Source organism: Ambystoma mexicanum, chromosome 2q (genome assembly GCF_040938575.1).
Source record: "Ambystoma mexicanum isolate Mex_15411 chromosome 2q, UKY_AmexF1_1, whole genome shotgun sequence".
Lineage (NCBI taxonomy): Eukaryota > Metazoa > Chordata > Amphibia > Caudata > Ambystomatidae > Ambystoma > Ambystoma mexicanum.
Window position 1 is genome coordinate 913,411,780 of NC_090924.1, and position 20,101 is coordinate 913,431,880.

A 20,101-nucleotide genomic window follows, 5' to 3' on the forward strand; every position below is an offset into this window, starting at 1 on the left:
ATTGAAAGTAAATCAGTGTGGTACCTTTTTTCAAGCAGACAATATTCTTGCTGCTTCCATAGAAACATGTCTTAGAGTTCTTTGGAGGTGGGAGGAGATTGCATTCAGTGGCTGCAACTCAGTGTGATATCTTACTGCTAAGAAGAGAATCTCAGTGATCACGATTTGTGACATAGACACTCGTCTATTCTTTTGTTTTGACAACAAACAGCCATTTTGATTTTTGGCAAGGCATGCAGCTAGAGGTTATTTAGCATTAGCCACAGATTGCACAGTGGATTGAATTATTTGTGGTACATTCAAGGCATCAGTGTTGGATTCAATTGCACCTATTGCACATGAAAGATTAGCACATGTACAAGAATTGCATTCAGAGGAAGAGGACAAGGATCAGTCTGCTGTTTATGAGAAGTTTGAGAGGTGCAGATTGCCTTTATTGATGAGCCACGACCAACAAGGCTCAGAGTAGAGAAGTTTTATGAGCTAGGAAAAACAACACACAGAGCAGACAAACATGATGAGCCAGTAGGAACAACAAGCATTGGCAAAGCCAACAGTTTTGGCTTGTCTATAAGTATTAGGCATTTGATAGGTACTACCAATAGATGCCCATGTACTTGCACTGTTTTTCCCAGGATACCATCAATGGCCAATAATATCACTACAGCTGTTATTGGCAAGTGCCTTTCCCATGATTACACAAAAGCCTAAACTGTTGCATTGCCAATTCTTGTTTCTTATTATGGTCACTGCTCATTGGGTAAAGATGGCCTTGTGAGTGGCTAAAGATCTTAATAAACAACTGCCTGAAACATAATAAAACATTCGTGAAATCGTACAAAAAATAATGGTGGGAAGTTCAGACCACCATATTTCATGATAAACTTGGGACTTTACAGGGGGGCCATTCACACCCACGGATTTTTCTAGCAGGAGGAGGGGGATGGAATGGCAGGCAGAGACCTCTGGACCCCTAGAGGTGGGTGGTGGCTAATCAGCGCCTACACTCACAACTACATAAAATCGGTCTATGAACCTCCTGTGATTGCAGCTCCAAAAAAGATTACAATTGTACAAAATAACAATAATAGGAATTTCTGTTATGGGAGATGCAGGTGAAAAGGCCTATAATGCAGTTTAAATCATGTTTGGATCAGCAACACACACGGTCTCCGTTTGGCAAGATTCTCTCAACAGAAGTCGAAAGAGGGTTATCTAAATTCAACACTTGATGCTGAAAGGGCGACTTTACAGTTTGGAATTCTTTAGAAATGTAAAAACTGCATCATTTAGAATCGCACACAGACTAGTTGATAACAATAGCACCAATGCTCAGTGCACTCTCTATGGTCAAGCAGTAGCAACGTTAACACGTGGGAAGTGAAGGCAAAGTCTGCCAGGTTATACGCACTCAAAGCTTCAGGCTGGATTAACGCCTTAATCACAATGGTGGCTTTTAAACAACGTTATGCTACGGCAGGAAACAGGGCATGGTTGACATTTTCACCAAGTAAATGAATTCTTGTTAATATTTCTGCATCCCATATCTTCGAAAGACATCCTTACAAATGTCTAAAAAATAATGTCATATTGTGCATTACTTGAAATGAAAAAGTTAATTATAAAACTCTGCAATGTGATATGTACGACTTCACCATGACAACTCAACACTTCCCCACTTTATGATATGTAATGTGGAAGCAATTTTAAAGGAAGAAGCACCTCCCTGTCACTTTATATTTATGGCCCCTGCACACCCGTTGGCAAAAAACAATTGCATGCCTTCTGGAAAAGCAGGTTTACATGAATAAGGAAATGGGGCAATGCCATGCTGGACACATACGAGGAGAACGAAAAAAGAATTAGAGATACAAAAAAAAACAGGAGTCAGTTAAATAAAATGGCAGCCATGTGGCAAAAAAGTACATATTCGAGAGCCAATCACATAATAGGGACATCACTAAGAAACTGCACACCCAATCAGCTACTTCTTACATCTCAAAGCACGCGAGCAACCACCACAAATCAGTGCAAGCGCATTTTCAGAGACATTTTAGATCCAAACGTAACTATAACATTAGCTTGGTTATTTTCTAATACAAAATACATTAACATACTTAACATAAATTAGAAGCTGTAGTAAATATTTTTAAAAGCATCAATCAAGTCAAATAACATTTTATTAACATTAACACACAGTGGTCGCCATTTTGGAAGTAAAAATGGCTGACACATTCAGCACACAATACAAATTCATCTAAAAAGTGCAAAAAGGGTTGTTGTTAAGGTGGAGATGGGTGGGAATGCGAGGAAAAACATATATATTTAACTTAAAGATGGGTGTTAAATGGGTGTGGCACATATCCAAACTACACAAATCCATCCTCCTATGTCATCTTCATTGAAAAGCACTAGAGACTCTTATTCAAAGCCCCGATTTGAAGCTCTTATGCTAAAGCTCTTATTTTAATGGCAATAGTTTTGGCTCAAAGGTAGTCCTTTCAGCACCATCTAATAGCTAAAACTAAAAAGGGTAAGGCTGCAGGATGTGTGATTTTTCTCGTCTCTGAAGAGAAGGAGGACAATATCATAGTTTCATTGATATACAAGAAAGACAACAAATCCTCCTCCTGTGTACAATATCTTTCCAGGGATATCTGTAAGACCTGGCAGTGGAAAACATCAGTGTGTGGATGCTAGATAACCAACGGCACTGCCCAAATCACCACCCCACCAATTTCTTTATAGCAAATCTTATTAGGCCATGTCTTAGCCCACCACAAAAGTCCAATGTGTGGATTTCTTTCAACCAGCACAAAGATCTGCAACAGCTTGTCAACTGAACTTTGTGCAAGAAAATGCCTTGCCAGGGGATGCTGGGGCTTAATTTGGGTGCCACACCTTTATGGACCCATACTATACAGCACAATGCACAGAACGTGGGAGAACACACACGCTTCAACTGCAAAACATTGGTGTTTGCTAGCTTGACAACAAATAGCACAACCACCAACCCCACCAACATATTTATAATGAGTGAAGCATATTAAGCTATGTTTTAGCCCACCAAAAACGTGTGGAGTTTGTTCAACCAGCACAATGATCTACAACAACCTGAACATTGTGCAAGACAAAGGCCTCATTACGACCCTGGCGGACAGCTGTGCCTGTAATACAGATACGGCTGCCGCCAGAGTGTTTCTTTTTATCCGGCGCCCTGGAATGGACAATTACCGGGGTATTACAACCCCAGTGGACCCGTTAATTACCCATTCCAGGGTGCCAGAAAAAATTCTTCCCCATTCCCATTTGAGCCCTGCAGGGCTCAAATGGGAATGGGGAAAGCGCATGCACCTGCACCATTCGTGAATGGTACCGGTGCATGCAGCATGCTGTGCTTGTGGGTGCAGCTGTGCCCGCCAGGTCCGACCTGGCGGGCAAAAAGGCACCCGCGAGCACAACTTGTAGTTTACTGATTCGGGAACTACGGTACAGGCAAGCTTACCGGTACCGTAGTTCCCCGACCGGCAAACTTGTAATGAGGCCCATTTTGCCAGGGTAAGGTAGGGCTAAACCTGGAAACCACACAATTGCAGCTATTTCAGCACAATGCACATAACTTGGGTGAAAACACAAGACCTCAACTGCAGCCAACCCACCGGCAGCCAATCACGATTCAACCACTGCCGGCATATTACTATCAACTCAGCACATTTTGCTGATGTACCACTCTTGTTCCAGAAGTCAAGCCCACATACATTTTAAACAGTAATACTACTTCCAAGTGTCAGGTCAGTTTGATGGAGGAGACTGAGCATGCAAAAAAAAAAAGGTCGCATGACAGTGTGCTTGTTCACCAATAACATGGAGGTAATGTTGTCTTTGTACCATTTGCCCCATACATTTGATGAAAACCAATGGTGTCCATTGGTTTATGAGTAAAATCAATCACCACTTGGGAATTGCCAGTCAACGTTAGTTTCAATGCAAGACTGTACCAGAACAGTGCAATGAGGTAGGGGGAAAAAGTATTTATACTGCTCAGCCAAACTGGCTCCCTGACTTAGGTAAACCTATACATAATATACATCAGGTTTGGTGAACAGTGTGTTGACACAGGTGAGACATCTACCTCCCACTGCAGTAAGCCTCAGTGGAAAGTTATAACAACCCTAAAGGTTATTAGCTGAATATATTTGGAAATTAAACAGCAGACTTACCACTTCACCATACAAAATAGGCAAAATATTAACATATCAATTTTATTTTTGCAGTTAACAATAATTAAAAGTCACTGATCAACAGGACGAAGCACCTTCAAAAGGTTATTACAATTCATCGACACATTCCGATAAAAATTGCAAAAACGAAAACAACGCAAGAAAAAGCACACAGGGATAGAAAGTGTAAATGAACCAAAACAACTCAGGTTTCACAACAAAGACAGATAAAATAATCACTATCTAAAGTCAAGCTGAAATAAATGAAGTTGACCAATTTCGAACCATACAATACTCGATTCAACACTCAATCTCACACTCCTTCATTCCCAATCAACCCAACATGTTTCATTCCGCACACAGTAAAGGGAAATGCATCAGGGGCATGTACTTATATCTAAAAAACAATTCACACCAATATTATTTATAACATGTTGAAGGGCTATAAAAACAGAAACAACCGTTTTCTAATTGGAGAGCTTTTCACTCTAAAACATACTCCACCCAACCACACGCTATTGTTGTCGAGTGGGGGTTAAACACTGGAAAATACGAGCAACGAATTCCTGCTCTGGCAATCAACTTGGCTTGTAATCCAGCAGGAGGTAGACAGAGCACACCTGTGGACAAACGAAATATAAAAAGACTGGTAAGTAATCCTTCTACATTGGCACACTGTAAAATGACAGTCTGTGGAGCTCAAAAATAACTCCAAGTTCACACATCACAAAGGCTCACTGGTACTGCTATTTCTCACGTATGGAGAACACAGCCAAACGAGTTGACCAGTCCCTAACAGCAGGTATTAAGTTGGTTCTTATGAAAATGGTGCACAACAGAGAGCACGCTCCCTAACATCATCATTGCGCTCAATTTTCTTACCTAAGTAGGTTGTTTACAACACCTGGACATGCAAGGGTAAGAGGCTTATTGAAGCATGTCACACGCACAGAAGAACAACAGTGAAAACAAGAATCACTGTACGGGTCCTCCCTCGTTGGTCAGTTGTGGAACCTGTTGTCAAAAACAGAGTGTACACTGTTAACAGCGCTTCTAGCATCGGGAAGCTATAGGGTGTACATTAATTAATACAACTGCCCAACCCAGACACGCAGGTGGGGTTCTACAATTCGTACCTTGCTCTAGATTTCAAACGGATGATCTTTATGGATCCTCCACTGAGGCGATCACCTTCAGTTGCCAATCACTGAGTTTACACCAGATGGACGTGAAAATTACCTGATGAAATAATAAAGATGCAAATTAGTCTGATCTTAGAGGGACTGGGCACACTAGGAAACACCTAGGTTCAAATTTAATAAAAAGGCAGGTTCAATATGTCCCTGTAAATGCAGCTAAATCCAGTCTGCATCTGGTTGTGCCACGCAATTCGCAATATCTGTTAAGTGGACTCGCTCTTCACCTGTTAGTTCCAAAGTACACCAGCTATCCCGTAAGTAATCAGATCGTAATACCTGTCGAATCATAAGGGTGCACATTTTGTAATTACATCCACTTGATTAGACCACGTCAGTCGATGCGCCATAGAGAACCGGTGGCACGTTATATTAATAATTCGCTCAGAAAGCTTGAACAACGAAATGCTCAAAGTGCCGCGAGCTACTGAAACGCTGCTTACCGAAGATGTCAGATGAACCTCGCGCGGAACTAGGTAACTGTGGCTCCTCCTCACGTCAGTCTCAACTCGACGTGCTTTCCGATGTACTCGCAGTGTAGGAGGGATAGACTAAGCCTATCTTCCTGCCTCCAGGGTAATAAAGGCTAAACAGCTCGATTACGTAGCTGCACGAAGGGCGACATCCCGAAGCTGGAGAAACTGTGAACAGGGGTTCACAGTAACGCTAGTCCTCACGGTAGTTGAAGTCCGCAGTATTCAGGCGTGGATCAGAATAGGTATTACGTGCTCAGACGACACACGTCACTCAAGGCGGAAAAATGACTGTCTATAAGGGCATGGGGCGTACATTATCAAAGTGAGTGATCTAATGTTAATATCATACCTAATATAAACAGTCAACAATTGCCCCGGCCGCAACGCGGTGGTGAAGCACTTAACCACTGGAAATACAAAGTAGAAAGTAGAAATAGAAATGTTGAAGTTGGCCAGGCACTAGTTCAGCATGTTGGCAAGAAAATCCACTTTGCTAGGGTCATGTGGAGTAGTGGAGTAGAGTGACAATAACTATACAGCTTTGTCCCCACACCTGTTCACGTTCCCCTCCCCTGTCAGCCAAGAGGGATCGAGATACAAAAGTGATCATAGAGGACAGCAAGTGCTTGCATATCAGTACTGTGCCATTCTGCGTGTGGATCCATATGAAGGCAAATGCTACATGGGACCTGTCATCTAAGATGTGGGGAAGGTGGAGGAGGTGATGCAATGGCTAAAACGTTGAACCAACATCTGGAATGTGTTGCTGTTTCTAATGGGCCTAACATCGTTGCACCCTAAGAATTAAAATGAGCATGCATTTTTCCCGCTTGGTGCAGCATGTACTTCACAGTGTAGTTATATATTTTCAGGCATGCCTCATGTGTAGGAATTGTGCTGAACCAATTGAGGGTGTGCCAAAGGTTGAAATAGCACAACTTGAATTCTGCAATGGCTACCTCTTGGAATTCTACATGATTTATTGATTGATAGGTCATTTATAATGCGCTTGTACACAAGTGTGTCAAGGAGCAACCGGGCAGGGAGGGGAAATAGGGGAGAACAAGACAAATGATCTTACTAGGCCTAGTATCATTTAGCTTGTGCAAGTGTGCAGACAAGAAGTGCAGGGGAGAGGAAAGAGGAGAAGTGCACCCAGTGAAACAGAGCCCTGGGTTAAGTGCAAGGAAGGCAGGGCGTCCAAGGGAAACAAGCACTGGCAGTGCAAGGAAGGTCTAGTTGCAGTGCAGGAGCATCTTGAACTGCACTGTCTTCCTGCCCCATCCAGCTGACCACCAGGCCGCAATGCAGGAAATGTGCTACTGCATGCCAGAACAGAGGATCATGCTGCTGATCCTATATATAGGCAAATCCAACCTTTCCATCAAAGGGGTGGTGACCCAACAAAGGCAACACTGGACTGATAGCGGCTTTTAGTGTCACTGGTTGTAGTTGGGACTCTCTCTCATGCTGCTATTCACTATGTTATGGTGGTAAATTTCCTGCATCTCCAGATATGCTAACAGATGAACTCTAGGCACTACTGGAGGAGGTTACTATGGTGCTATGTTGGTGGATGGCCCATACATATAAAAGGTTGGTTTATGCCACAGCAAAATATGTTATTTTGCCTTTTCAGCCTGCCCTATACATATTTTTTCATGCCCCAAATCCTTATTGCAGAACTTGTGCACACCATCATTCACCCCTGCCTCTAGCTTCCACTCAGGTAGGGTGAGTACAGTCACACCCATGGTGGGTTTTGTCCACAATTTCTTGGGATGCTACCCTTCTGTTTTCCCTGTCCTCTGATCTGCCTTTATACCCTCTCTAGGATGGGAGCCACGAGTAGCATCTCAATCAGCCACCTTATTCTCCACCTGCCCTGCTCCATATCTGCGACCTTTACTGCCTTGCATACTTATTGCGTCCCCCCTCCTGCTGCCTTGTTCCTACTGCCCTGTTCTTCCTCCCTGTTTTCCTCTTCCCACCAACCATCTGCTTGCTCCAATTCAGCCACCTCCTCCTGTTTCACTTGCTGCCTCTCATTTGCAACCATGTGTTCCTCCTCCCTCTCTGAATCCACCTCTTCATGTTCCACCTCCTGCGGCTCCTTCATCTCTTCCTCCTTTTTTTGTAACTGAAGCTGTCCATCCATCACTACCTGTAAGTGTGCCCCTCTCCTACTGCCCATTCATCTCTGCCTCTATGAGTTCCATCTCCTTTCTGTCCCTCTATCTCTCCCTCCATATGTTCCACCTCATCATGGCCCTTTGCCTCACCCGAAGATGATATGCCCCATAGAGATCCATTGTTCCATTACAGTTTTGGGGAGCACTAAGTAACATGTTGTCACAAGGGTTTCTACAAAGTGTTTCACAGTGGTCTTCTATGTTTCTATTTTTGGGGGTTATTGAGGAAAGGATTATATAAGAACAATCACAAAGATGTTGACAAAGGGTTTATTTATGTTTCGGCATTGTAGGGGGAAACATACGGGAAAAAGAGACAAAAACTATGAATATCAAATGGTTTTATTAAAGGATTTATTTTGTCTATATTTTGGGGGTGGTAAAAGGAGGAAAAGGAAGCAAAGGAGATTAAAAGCTTTCATGAAGGGTTTCTCAAAGGGGGAGCCAGACTTTAAGAAACCTCAAAACCATGCCTAATACACAATATAAAATCATTGAAAAGGAATGAAATGGGGAAAAGTCAAAGAAAATGCCCTGATTGGCTACCACAGATTCTCTCATGCACTCTCCTCATTGTTGATCAGTTCTGATCCTCTCTCTTATGCCCAAGCACAACTGACAGAGAACTAGGAAGTGAGCTGGACCTCCCCAAGGAATCAGGGGCTTTAATTGTATTGCTAAAGCTCTCTAGTAAGTTTCATAGTGCTAATTGGCCCAAATCACTGATTATACTATGATTTATAATTGCATGTATTGGTCATCTATGGAACCAACTAAATGCACCACTATACCTACCTCTTGCCCCATAGCCCATTCTCTGTTGGATGCTAACCAACAGAACCTCTAACTCGCTTGACTGTAATCATGACCACAATTCATGGTCCAATCTCTGAGAAACCCCTCACATTCCTCTCTCCTTTAACCTATCCACATGTGTTCATATGGTTCCCCCACCTTCCCATCCATTCTTACTATGTGCCTACCTAATGACAGTGGTTGCTCCTCATTATCCTCTCTATGACCCTCTATAACCTTTACTCAGGTTCTTTGCATACCCTGCACACAGTACTTTCTCGGACCACTCACTGGTGAGCCTCACTGTACTCCAGACTTTCACTGGTGGGAAATCCCTCTATCTTGCCTTCCTATTCTCAAGTCTCCACTCCTTTTCCAACACTGTTGATCCATCACCCTCTGACCATTCACGTATTAACTTCACCATCATTCTACCCACCCCATTCATACTCACCCATCCCTCATCTATCAATAAGCTAAAGTCCAAACATAACTATGTGGCTCCTTCCCCAGACCAAGTTAAATACCTTCTCCAACTCTCTCCTCCCATTGAGCATTCCATCAAAGTGGCCTTCACTTAGTTCAATGGCACTCTTACCCCCTCAGTTAATTATCACCACCCTGCCTACTTCTTTAACGCCTATACCCCTCAAACATTGACAACTGCAGCTACCATGTGAAAGTGAAGGACATCTGTGTGCCTCCACTTGTGATGATGGCACAATGATCACTCCTATACACATTTTGGTGCCTTTCAAGATGCTCTTCTTGCCATGTGTTCCACACTTAATGCTGCCAAATCATCCTATTGAACTAATCTCCCACCTTTGCAAGCTCTGCATGACACTAGGCTGTGCTCTCTCTTCCTAAATGACACTCCCTATCCTGCTTTCTCACAACCGATTTTCATTCTCTTAATTAAGAAACCCACTACTGCCCCATAAACCACTCCTTCCACAGACTTATCTTTGTTCTGCTCTACCACTCCACAATCCTCAAACAAGTCATCTTCCCCTGCATTGTCAGCTACTTTGTAAATTACATTGAGGATCACTCTCTTTGCAACCAACTACCATCTGGATTTTGTCTCCAACTTTATCATCACTGCCTTCCCTACCTCTCAACTCCCCTACATTCTAATATTACTTGATATCTCAGCAGCTTTTCAGTCTGGGAAACAGCAGCCCCCCTCCACTTTAGGGGCACCACACTTAACTGGGTTGCGTCCTACCTATCTGACTGAAATGTTTTCACCTCTTCACCTACTCTCCTTCCTGTGTGACCCCCCCACCCCGATTCTCTGTCCTTGGCCCATTCTTGTTCAAGATCTGCCTCACCTCCCTCAGTAAGCTCATCTCCTCCTTCCGGTTTCACTACCGCCTATTTGCAGATGATACTCAGACGTTTCCCTCCATTTCATCCTTCACCCCTACCAGCTCTCAAAACCTCGCCAATTGCCTCATGGCCATTCATCACTGGATGCCATTAAACTGCCTGGTGATTAACACTTCTAAAACTGATATTACAATTCTCTCCACCTCCACTGCTAATCACAATGTCCTATCCAACATTTACTTTCCATCATACATCATCACTTCAACACCTAAAACTCACAATCTTGCAATTTAGCTCCAACAACTTACTGGGGCATAGCATTTGTACTGGCCGTTTATGATAAAGCGAGCATGACAAGTGTTATTTCATTGATATACTGGCATATTTTGGTGCAGTCAATCTATTCTTTTGTACTGTGACATGGCATTTTCCACAAGGCATCTATGATAAATGAAGCATGACAAGTGTTTTTACATGACTAGACAGAAATAATTTGGTGCAGCCATCGTCGCTATAATTTCTCATTTTGGCATGCCACTTTTGTACTGGGCATATAGCAGCACATCTAGCTATACTTTCTTACTTTGGCATATGATTTTTGTCTGGGCATCTATGATAAAGCAAACAGTAAAAGTTTGCTTGTCTAGAGTGGTATATATTTGGGCAGCCTGTCAGATTTCTTACCGGGGCATGGTATTTTGTATTGGGCATCAAGGGTAAAGCAAACGTGATGAATGTTATTGTGTTGCTTGACTTGCCTACTTTGGCATGGCAAGTCTGAACATATTTTCTTTCTGTGGCATGGCATTTTATACCGGCTGGGAGTTCTTATATGCCAATGCTGGCAGATACTAATGCAGCTTGATGGACATGTATAGGAACAGCCAGCATGAGAATGTTTTTTATACTGGCACATCTTGTGTGCAAAGGCATCATGAACATGTGTTGGAGAATGCTGATGTGCACTGTTGGTAAGTTTTATCTACTGAGTTGTTCATGTGCTACCATACACAACTGATGTCATACTGTGTGGCTTTTAAATCAATGTTTCACATAAAGTGCTTTGAAATGCACCATTTAAACCATTATTGTAAAAAATGTTCTCAGGGGGAGAAACCCCTAGGTTCAACTTACTTGGTTCAGACTCCAATGCATCTGTGCTTTTGTCCTAAATAAACTCAATAACATGCTCATGCTTACTCCTTCGGCTCCCCCTCTACAACTCTCTCCCCTTGACCACATCCTGAACTTTGCTATTTGCACTCTTGCAACCTACGATCTTTGTTTCCCGCCTCTGACACCACCACAATGCTGGATGCCACTGAATGCAAAATCACTCTTTCTTCCAATTCCTCTTTGTTATCTCATAATCCTTCCTTGGTCTTGCCTCCAACTAGATGATGTCATCTCGCTGTACTCTCCCTCACTAACCTTAAGTTCCTCCTCCCTCCTTAACCTCTCCATACCCTTCATCCTCAGGCCTCCTCCCACTCTCTCTCCTTCTCCTTCTGTGCCACAATTCACTGGAATCCACTCCCCCAGATACCAAAACTGTTCCATCTCTTGAATGCTTCAAGGTAAGACTCAAGCTCCACCTTCACCCTGTGAAGCGCCCCCCACATTCCTCAACTGAGGGCAATCCCTCCCTTGCATTGTTCAGCGATAAATAAGTGAATATGCCTAATATGTTTTATTGTGGCTCTAAGCCTTCATTAATTGTACAGGCTATATCTGTTACACTGGCCATTCCCAGGTTTCTGTTTCCATTACCTGTTCTTCTCAACACGTGGCTTCTCATTCTCAGATACCCTCAACATATTGTAAAAACATCCCATCTCAGGACTGACTATGTCTCCTGTGTTCTTTCCTATGTACGTCAATTCTGGTCAAAAGGATACCCCAACCTTCAATAAATGCAACAAAAACAATACATTAAAGTAGGTCCTACATACGAATTTCTCTCAGAAGTTGGAACATGATTTTGTGCTGGGTGCTGTCTCGCGAGATCGAGATTCCTGAATATCGAAGGTGATATTTTGCTCATCAAGGCGATCAGGCTGAAGGAGGTTCCAGCCTTAATCAGCCCAGAGGCTAGTCCTGAAAGGAAGGAGGGTCATGCTTCAAGAGACACGAATATACGATCAAATGAAAAAAAGAAAATACTTAAGTCAAGTGTGAACCCTGTTGTAAGTGACTGAGCATCAGGGCCAGAGGTTGCGACCTAACAAGCATCAAGTCAGTTGTCTGGAGTAATTTAGGATTGATTTGTACAAAGTTCATTTTGGGGGATTTTCACCTGTTAAAGAAAATCAAGAATTGCATCTTCCTCTCAAAAGCTCGTTCTTCAATATGGCCTATCTGTCTGCCATCTTAGAACGGTAACTTCTCACTATCAAAGGCATTAGTCTACTAGTTCAGACAACAATGCTACCACCAAAGACGTGCTAATAATTTCAAAGTAGATATTGGTGGCAGTCATAACCTGTGCTTTACACTATGTGTAGTTATCCATAGTGACATAGACAAAAAGCAAGCTTGAATGCTCTCTTTATGTTTTCTGGTGACAAGTAGCCTGTAGTCGAATTTCATGTACATGTGTGATAGTCGACCATCTTCAAATGTTTTGTTACCAGCATTGAGGATATCAGTCTTCTTCTTCATAGAGTTCCTAAGATATTTTCGTGTATCTATAGTAAATAAGCCTAACTTGCATATCAGTTTGTAAATTCATTGTTCATGCATTGCAGTTCTAGGTCTGATACTTTGTCCATCCATAAACATTCATGCTAAGAGAGCAGCATCCAAATGTTCCCTCCTCTTTACAGTTTATAACAATTGCAATTGGATAATAAGCTTGCATTTAAAGAAATGTGCTGCAACTGGTGATTTTAGATGTTCTGTCCAGATTCTGGGCTTGTCCTCTGTCCACTGATGTTAACTTTGTGAGTTGTGAGGCATACTTAATATATCCGGCAAGTACATCATGGCCCATAGATCACATTTGACATATCACAGGTGTCATATTGTTTAGGTCCAATAGGTATGCCCATATAGGGATGATTAATAACATCTGCCTTGATTAGATTGTTACAGCATTGACACGAAAGGCAAGGGAATGTCCTTCTTTTGTGCCACTAGTACCTATGTTGTGGTGGTAGTCTTTCACATCATACTAAAATGTTAGAAGGACAACGATGTTTACTACAAGCAAATGTTAGAATTCTTGGAAAGAGTTGATATGACAACTAATTTTCGGCTAGAATCTAACAGTTTTCTTGAGAATATTCCTGATCTGGTCACTTTGCTTGGACATTGTTGTAACATAAACTACATTTACATACAATTTTGATTGTCTAGGTTGCAGCAAGTCCTTAGGTTGAATTGTGTTGACTTTCTGGAATGCATGTGTTAATGTGTTAAGTAAATTCCCTATTCGACGTTCACATGTCTTGGATCAGAAACAATTGTTGTATTTGACTTGTTGTATTTGACTATATGGGAATCCTTTGTTTGAAGTAGTGAGCTGAAAAGCTTGTAACAGATGACTGCAATCTGGCTGTTATCTGGTTCTAGTAGGTGTTTCTGTTGAAAGTATTCTCCTGCTGTCAAGGTAGACAACATGTCTGCTATTTTAATGAAAATCATGCTAGACCACACAACTTTGGCCAACGGTCCTCATTACAAGTTTGGTAGTAATTTGGCAGTAAATCTGCAGAATTACAGCCAAACTCCATTACTGTTACCGCCACTTGGTCCAGCGGAATTACCGCCAGTATGAAGTGGTGGTATTGCAGTGTTAGTTGCCATTTATGGTGTCTGCAGGACTCCACAGGGAGTCCGGCAGAATTATCACTGGCAGTAATTCTGCTGATTTGGCTGTTTTTTGGCAGTGAGGCAGCGGATTTACATACATCATTTTGCTGGAGGGTTTTCCCCTGCATCACCATCACAGTTGTAGTACAGCAGTGCGGTACTGTAGTGGTAATGCAGTGGTAACGTGCTAGCACTGCATCACCACTGATTTTTACCACACTGCCGTACTTGTAATCAGGCTGATAGCCCTGATCTCCCAGGCATCTCTAAATTAGTGGAGGAGGCATTGCTAGAACAATTAAGGTTGCTTACGGGTGACAAACATTGCCTTCCTCATCTACAATAGCAGGTTATTTTTGCCCCAGACACGTTACCTACAGAAAACAACACTAGTAAATGTTCAATGACTACATGCTGGCTGTAGCTGATGAAGGTTGTGGGGTTATGTTAGTCTTTTTGGACCTCTACACAGCACTTCATAAAGTCAAGTGTCACCTATTATTACGCTGCCCTTGCAATACATGACGCATAACTCGTTGATTGGTCCTGTTAATTGTCCATGGGTCAACTCTATGGTTAGCAGATGTTTCACTAACTCAGAATTCTGAATAAAACAACACCATGAATATCTCTCAAACACTGAGTGTGATAGTGAGAGCAGATGTTAACTGAAGTGTGGCCTTTGCTAAATCTCTGTATACTATGTGATTGGCAAACTTCAGAGAGCTCAAAACAGCAACATTCCCCTAGTCTTTGGTCTGCGCAAAAAAGATTCTATTAAGCAGCTAGAAAGTCTCTTCAGTGACTGAACATAGGAAACTGAATTGAATTAAAGGTGGTATGCCTTGTCTTCAAATGTGTTTCCTCAAAGGCTTGAATATATCGTCACACAACACGAGAATCGTTGCATATAACAACTGTGCCATCCACACATGGCAACTGAAGATCCCTCCCAACAGACATTAAACATCAGTGTACTTCACAACTACACCCAATTCACATACCACACACTGGACCAATGCATCCTAGCACCATTGGCTTTCAAGGTTTCACTTTCATCCGCATGCAGAGATCAGGGTTCTTCCGATCTGCATGCTTCAACACAAAGTAAAGCTATTTGCATTTATTTTCCTGTCTGTCCCCACTAACCTCATCCATCTATCTGTCTTTCAGAGAGGCCAGTGCACCTGGAGACCATGCAAATGGCCGCCAAGGGTGGTATACATCATACTAACGTAACATAACATGTTCAAATATTCAGACAGGTGGCATACATTGTCTGAGACTAACAATGTCTGTGGAGAATTGCTCCATAGCCCGTGACGTATCTTGTTTAGGAAAAAAGCATTCCTTACACTAGCGGGGTATTGTAATGCAGGAACTGCAGACTCACAGGAACCACACAAGTAGGCCGGCCACCAGCATCTCCAATCAGAGTAAGCATGGATGCCATGCGTGCTGGGAGTCACTTGACATTGCTCACTTTGCTAAATGACTGAATGCTTGGAACCCCTACAGCAGTAGGCTTTACAACAACCAGTAGACTTGTGCCTGCAGAAGGCATGACAAGGACAGTCATGAGGGAAAGGCTGATCACCAAAACAGTCTTGCACGTTCCTTTGAACACAAGGTGTGCCTCTTTTATTCTGACTGCATGCCAGCCTTTGAGGATCCCCTTGGAGGTGCTGTGTCAGGTGATTGTAGAACGCTGCAATTTGAGAAATCCACATCTTGATACTGTGCAAACATTGTTAGCATGGCCCATTTTTCTTGTTCTTATTCTTGGGCAGTGACTTGGTGTGAGGAAGTTTTATCAAATTAATATGCATTCTTTCCATCAGGTTATTCATTGCTTGTCTTATAGTGCAAACTAGGAAACTGTATGTTCTCTTCAAATCAAGGTAGAGACCGGTGGATCCTCTACCCCTTATTACCCGTAGAAAACAAGACCAGAAACAAAAAAAAGTGTTTCTCAAAGACTTCCCCGCCCTGCCCATTCGCTGCACAAATCCTGGTTCGGCCTGGCACTGGCAGAGGCTTTGTTAGCAAGGTGCATCCAGCATCATGCCGGTAGTACCTAATAGCGTCCTGTGCAATGGTAATGGGTCAATCAAGTGATCATTGTCCGGGACATCAGCAACTGATACGTTTATAAAATCAAACAGCAGTCTACATGCCTGTGGCAAGCATTGAATCCAATCATGTGACCGTATCACATTTATGAAACCCATAGCCTTGTCTCAGAACAACTATCAAACGTGTTTTGCTTACCCAATTTATGTAATGATTGCTACAGTCATTAGGTTGCGTTATTTTGTAAATGTACTTTTGTCTTTCTCTCTATTAACCACAGTATTATTTTAGTTCATGGAAACCAACCATTAACACGCATCCGCACCAGCTGAGAAGGTTTGCAAAGGACATTTCTAATGTGGTGCACACTGTAGTTTGCCTTGTGACGACTGGCTCTTATAGAAACAAAGGACAAAGGCAGCAGTGGAACCCATCTAAACTGGGAAGTGTAGACAGAGATCTAGGGGGATGCCGCCTGCATTCACAGTGATGCTCTTAAAGCCGCCTGCGCCTCAATGCACTACAGGAAGGAAGTGGCCCTCCAGGGAATGCTGCCTCTTTACGAATGCTCACTGGCTGGCACAGGTATAAAGTAACCTTCAATTGGTTTGAGCAGCGTCAGAGCATTAACTTGTTATGCTTCGAGTCCCACGGAAGGGGCAATGCCAAGTGTCCACACCCTTCTACCTGCAGTTCGTTAGAGGTTCAAAGTTGACATGTCAATTGCAAAACCAACTTAATTGCTGTGTGCTGCATTTGTACATGCAAAACCATTGCTGATTGTGTTACTTATATGTATGATAGTATATCTGTGTGTTCTTTCTTTTATGTATCATAACCATTTGGCAGGTCCAGCCTACCTTATTGATATTAAACATAGCTGAGGTTATCATGGATACCTTAGAGTTTAATACCGATCTTGGAATAGTTGTGGTGCAGAAAGCTTGAATGCATGACTAAAAAGAAATGAACTTCTCTTCCACTGGTATCTGGCCATGGACTCCCAAATGGAACATGGATGAGCGACTCCTTTCTCACTACTCCTGTCATCACCCGAATAAGTGCTCTCATTTTTCTGCTGAGCCACGGTCAGCTTTCTGAATTGTAATGCTACCCCGCGCTCCAGCCATCTGGGCTCTAGTTCGAAAAAGGCCCCTGAACCACATCCCTGCGGTGCCAACCCAAGGCAACGGAGAGACAGCTCAATGTTCCCTCAAAATCTTCCACATGAATGCACTGAAAGGATATCTCATCCATTTGGACTCTGCAGTGAAATGTCAACACCCAACTTAGTTTACTATCTGAGACCATCGACATCTTTGCATCACTGAAACTTACGTCCTCCACACCTTAGCAAGCACAGCACAGTTCAAAATAATCCATGAGCCTACCGCCTGTTCCAAACTTCATCAAAACATTGCTTTCAGTGGTTTTTCCTAATTGTTGTTCTTGAAGAAACTTCAAATAAACACATTTAAAAAAAATCCAGCAACAATCCCATTTTCTACCTCCTCTCAAATGTAATACGACATATTCAATGCAAGTCCACATTGCACCACCTCGATTTGCACGTTGTTTTGCTCCTATCACTTATCATGACCTGATCTTTACACTCATGTCACAGTCACTTCACTTTGTCACATCTATCATTTTCTTGACACCTATGCTCTGTAAAAGCCTTTGAAAAGGACCTTTGAGGTTGAAACACGTGTCTGCTGACGATTCAAGCCAACATGTCTTCTTCACACTAATAAAACCACTACAGGTTATGGAAAAACTGTGTTGTAGATATCCATCTCTTCAATTAATAGCCCAATATTACGCCAACCAGATCTTAAATGCACCATGCTCTTTCAAGGAGCTTTTCTTGGTGGCTAAAGAGCTATCCTCCACAGCTCAACCTCCCTCTCCGATAATTCACACCCAAGCACAAAGTGATTTTATTGCATCTTTTTTCAAGAAAAGATCTGCACTATTCGAGATAAGATCAATGTGGAAATATATATCCCTCTCGACATCCCTAACTCTCCTAACTGTTCGATTAGTTGCTGTTCCAGTGTACTCAGTTTCGCTACAGTTACTGAATCTATGGTTGTGAAGGCTCTGTCTAAACTAAAAGCTGTCTCCCCCATTGATCCTATTCCTCTCTACATTCTCCAGGATATATCTGGGGATTTTGTTTCTCTCCTTATTGCGGTTCTGGATTACTCCTGCACCACAAGATTTATCCCTAAGGCACGCAAGAATGCAGTTGTGTCGCGGTTGCTGAAAAAAACCCAGCCTGATCCAACAGCAGCAGAAAACTATGAAATCTGGACTTTCCATTGGAAACTTTTCCATGAAATTTAAATCCAATGAAAATTATTAATTGAAATGCATTTCCATCGAAAAGCATTTTCATGGAATAATCTTTGTTGGATATTCGAGTTAGAGCTGGGTTTAGGTTTAGGGTTAGGGTTAGAGTTAGGGTTGGAGTTAGGCTTGGAGTTAGGATTAGAGTTAGTGGAAGGGTTAGGGTTGGGTTATGGTTATGGTTAGGGTTAGGATTGGGTTAGGGTTAGAGTTAGGGTTGGAGTTAGGGTTAGGTATAGGGTTAGGGTTAGGGTTAGAGTTGGAGATAGGGTCAGGGGGGTGTCCTTGGGGGTTGGAGGGGTTGGAGGGGGAACCCCCCAATATACAATAAACAGTAAAACATTACAAGGAGCTGGCCAGTGCCGAAACACTTTAAAGATTTCAGCACTGGACCGCTCAATGTAACGTTTTAACATTAAAAATAAATGCATCGAAATGCCATCTTTTACATTTAAAAGTACATATCCATCGAACCTTGTCCATTCCAATATTCGATGGACAAGTTTCGATGGATATGTACTTTTTAATGTAAAAGATAGCATTTCGATCCATTTATTTTAGTTGAATTTGTGTCGATGGATTTTCCTTTTGATGGTTTATTTTCGATGAAAAGACCACAACCGAAAACAATCTCCCTATCTCCTTACTCCCTGCAATGGCAAAATTGCTGCAATCCATCATCACTCCCTAGCTCTCTGATTATTTCGAGACAAATAAGATTCTTCGCCCCCTCCAGGCAGGTTTTCGCCCAGGGATGGGCACAGAGTCTATAATGATCGCTCTTCTTGATGATAGCAGGGCTACCAGACCGCAGAGAGACAAGTGCACTTATTCTACTCGATCTCTCTGCGGCCGTTGACATAATTGACCATGAAGGACCCCTACATTACCTTTCCGATGTGGGTATCTCGGTTGTCCCCTTAAAGTGGTTTTCATCTTTTTTGTTGGGTCACACTCAGGTGGTGTCTCTTCCCCCTTTCGCCTCTCTCCTCTCCTCCCATGGTGTTCGGCTGTGGTGTCCCTCAGGAGTCAGCACTCTCGCCCCTACTCTTTAATTTGTATATGGCTGCACTGGCCAGGCTTATTTTTAATTTTGGTGTTCACTTTTTCATATACTTAGATGACACAAAGATTCTCTTTCATATTAATGCTCCTCAAGAAAGTCCCCCCAGTGCCTGAGAGATTGTCTCACAGTAGGAGGGAAGTGGATGACAGAAAACTGTTTGAAACTGAACAGAGAGAAGACAGAGGTACTGGTGATTGGCAAGGAGTCTGCCAATTCCTGTTGGACCTTTGACTATTAGCCAGCCTGCCTGGGGCTGTGCCCGACTCCATCTGTGGTAGTTAAAAGTAAGGTCATGGCCTTTGGCTCCAGAGAGTCCCAAATCTCTGCAGTTTGTCAGGATGGTTTTGCTTAACTGAAGACCCTAAGAAGGTTCTCCTCTTTCTTCCTTTTAAGGGTAGGGCTAAGATTGTTACTGCCTCCATTAGGGGGGCTTTAGACTATTGTAACAGTATCTATCTCGGCCAACCAGAGATGCTTATTCAGAAGCTTCAGATTCTTCAAAACGTGGCCGCCATACTGGCTCTCAATGCTCCTAGGCTATCCCATTCACATGATCTTCTTCAATGCCTTCACTGGTTGCCAG

The 20,101-nt window shown here is 42.7% G+C and overlaps 1 long non-coding RNA gene across 1 annotated transcript; it reads right to left on the minus strand.

Moving 5' to 3' along the window:
• Positions 1-4,246: 4,246 nt before the first annotated feature.
• LOC138569036 (uncharacterized) lies at positions 4,247-6,046 on the minus strand. The gene is made up of 4 exons (XR_011303069.1): positions 5,860-6,046; positions 5,357-5,459; positions 5,103-5,234; positions 4,247-4,840 (listed from the first exon to the last, which is right to left on the minus strand). It is a non-coding gene; the product is annotated as an uncharacterized lncRNA (long non-coding RNA).
• Between the last annotated feature and the right edge of the window lie 14,055 nt (positions 6,047-20,101).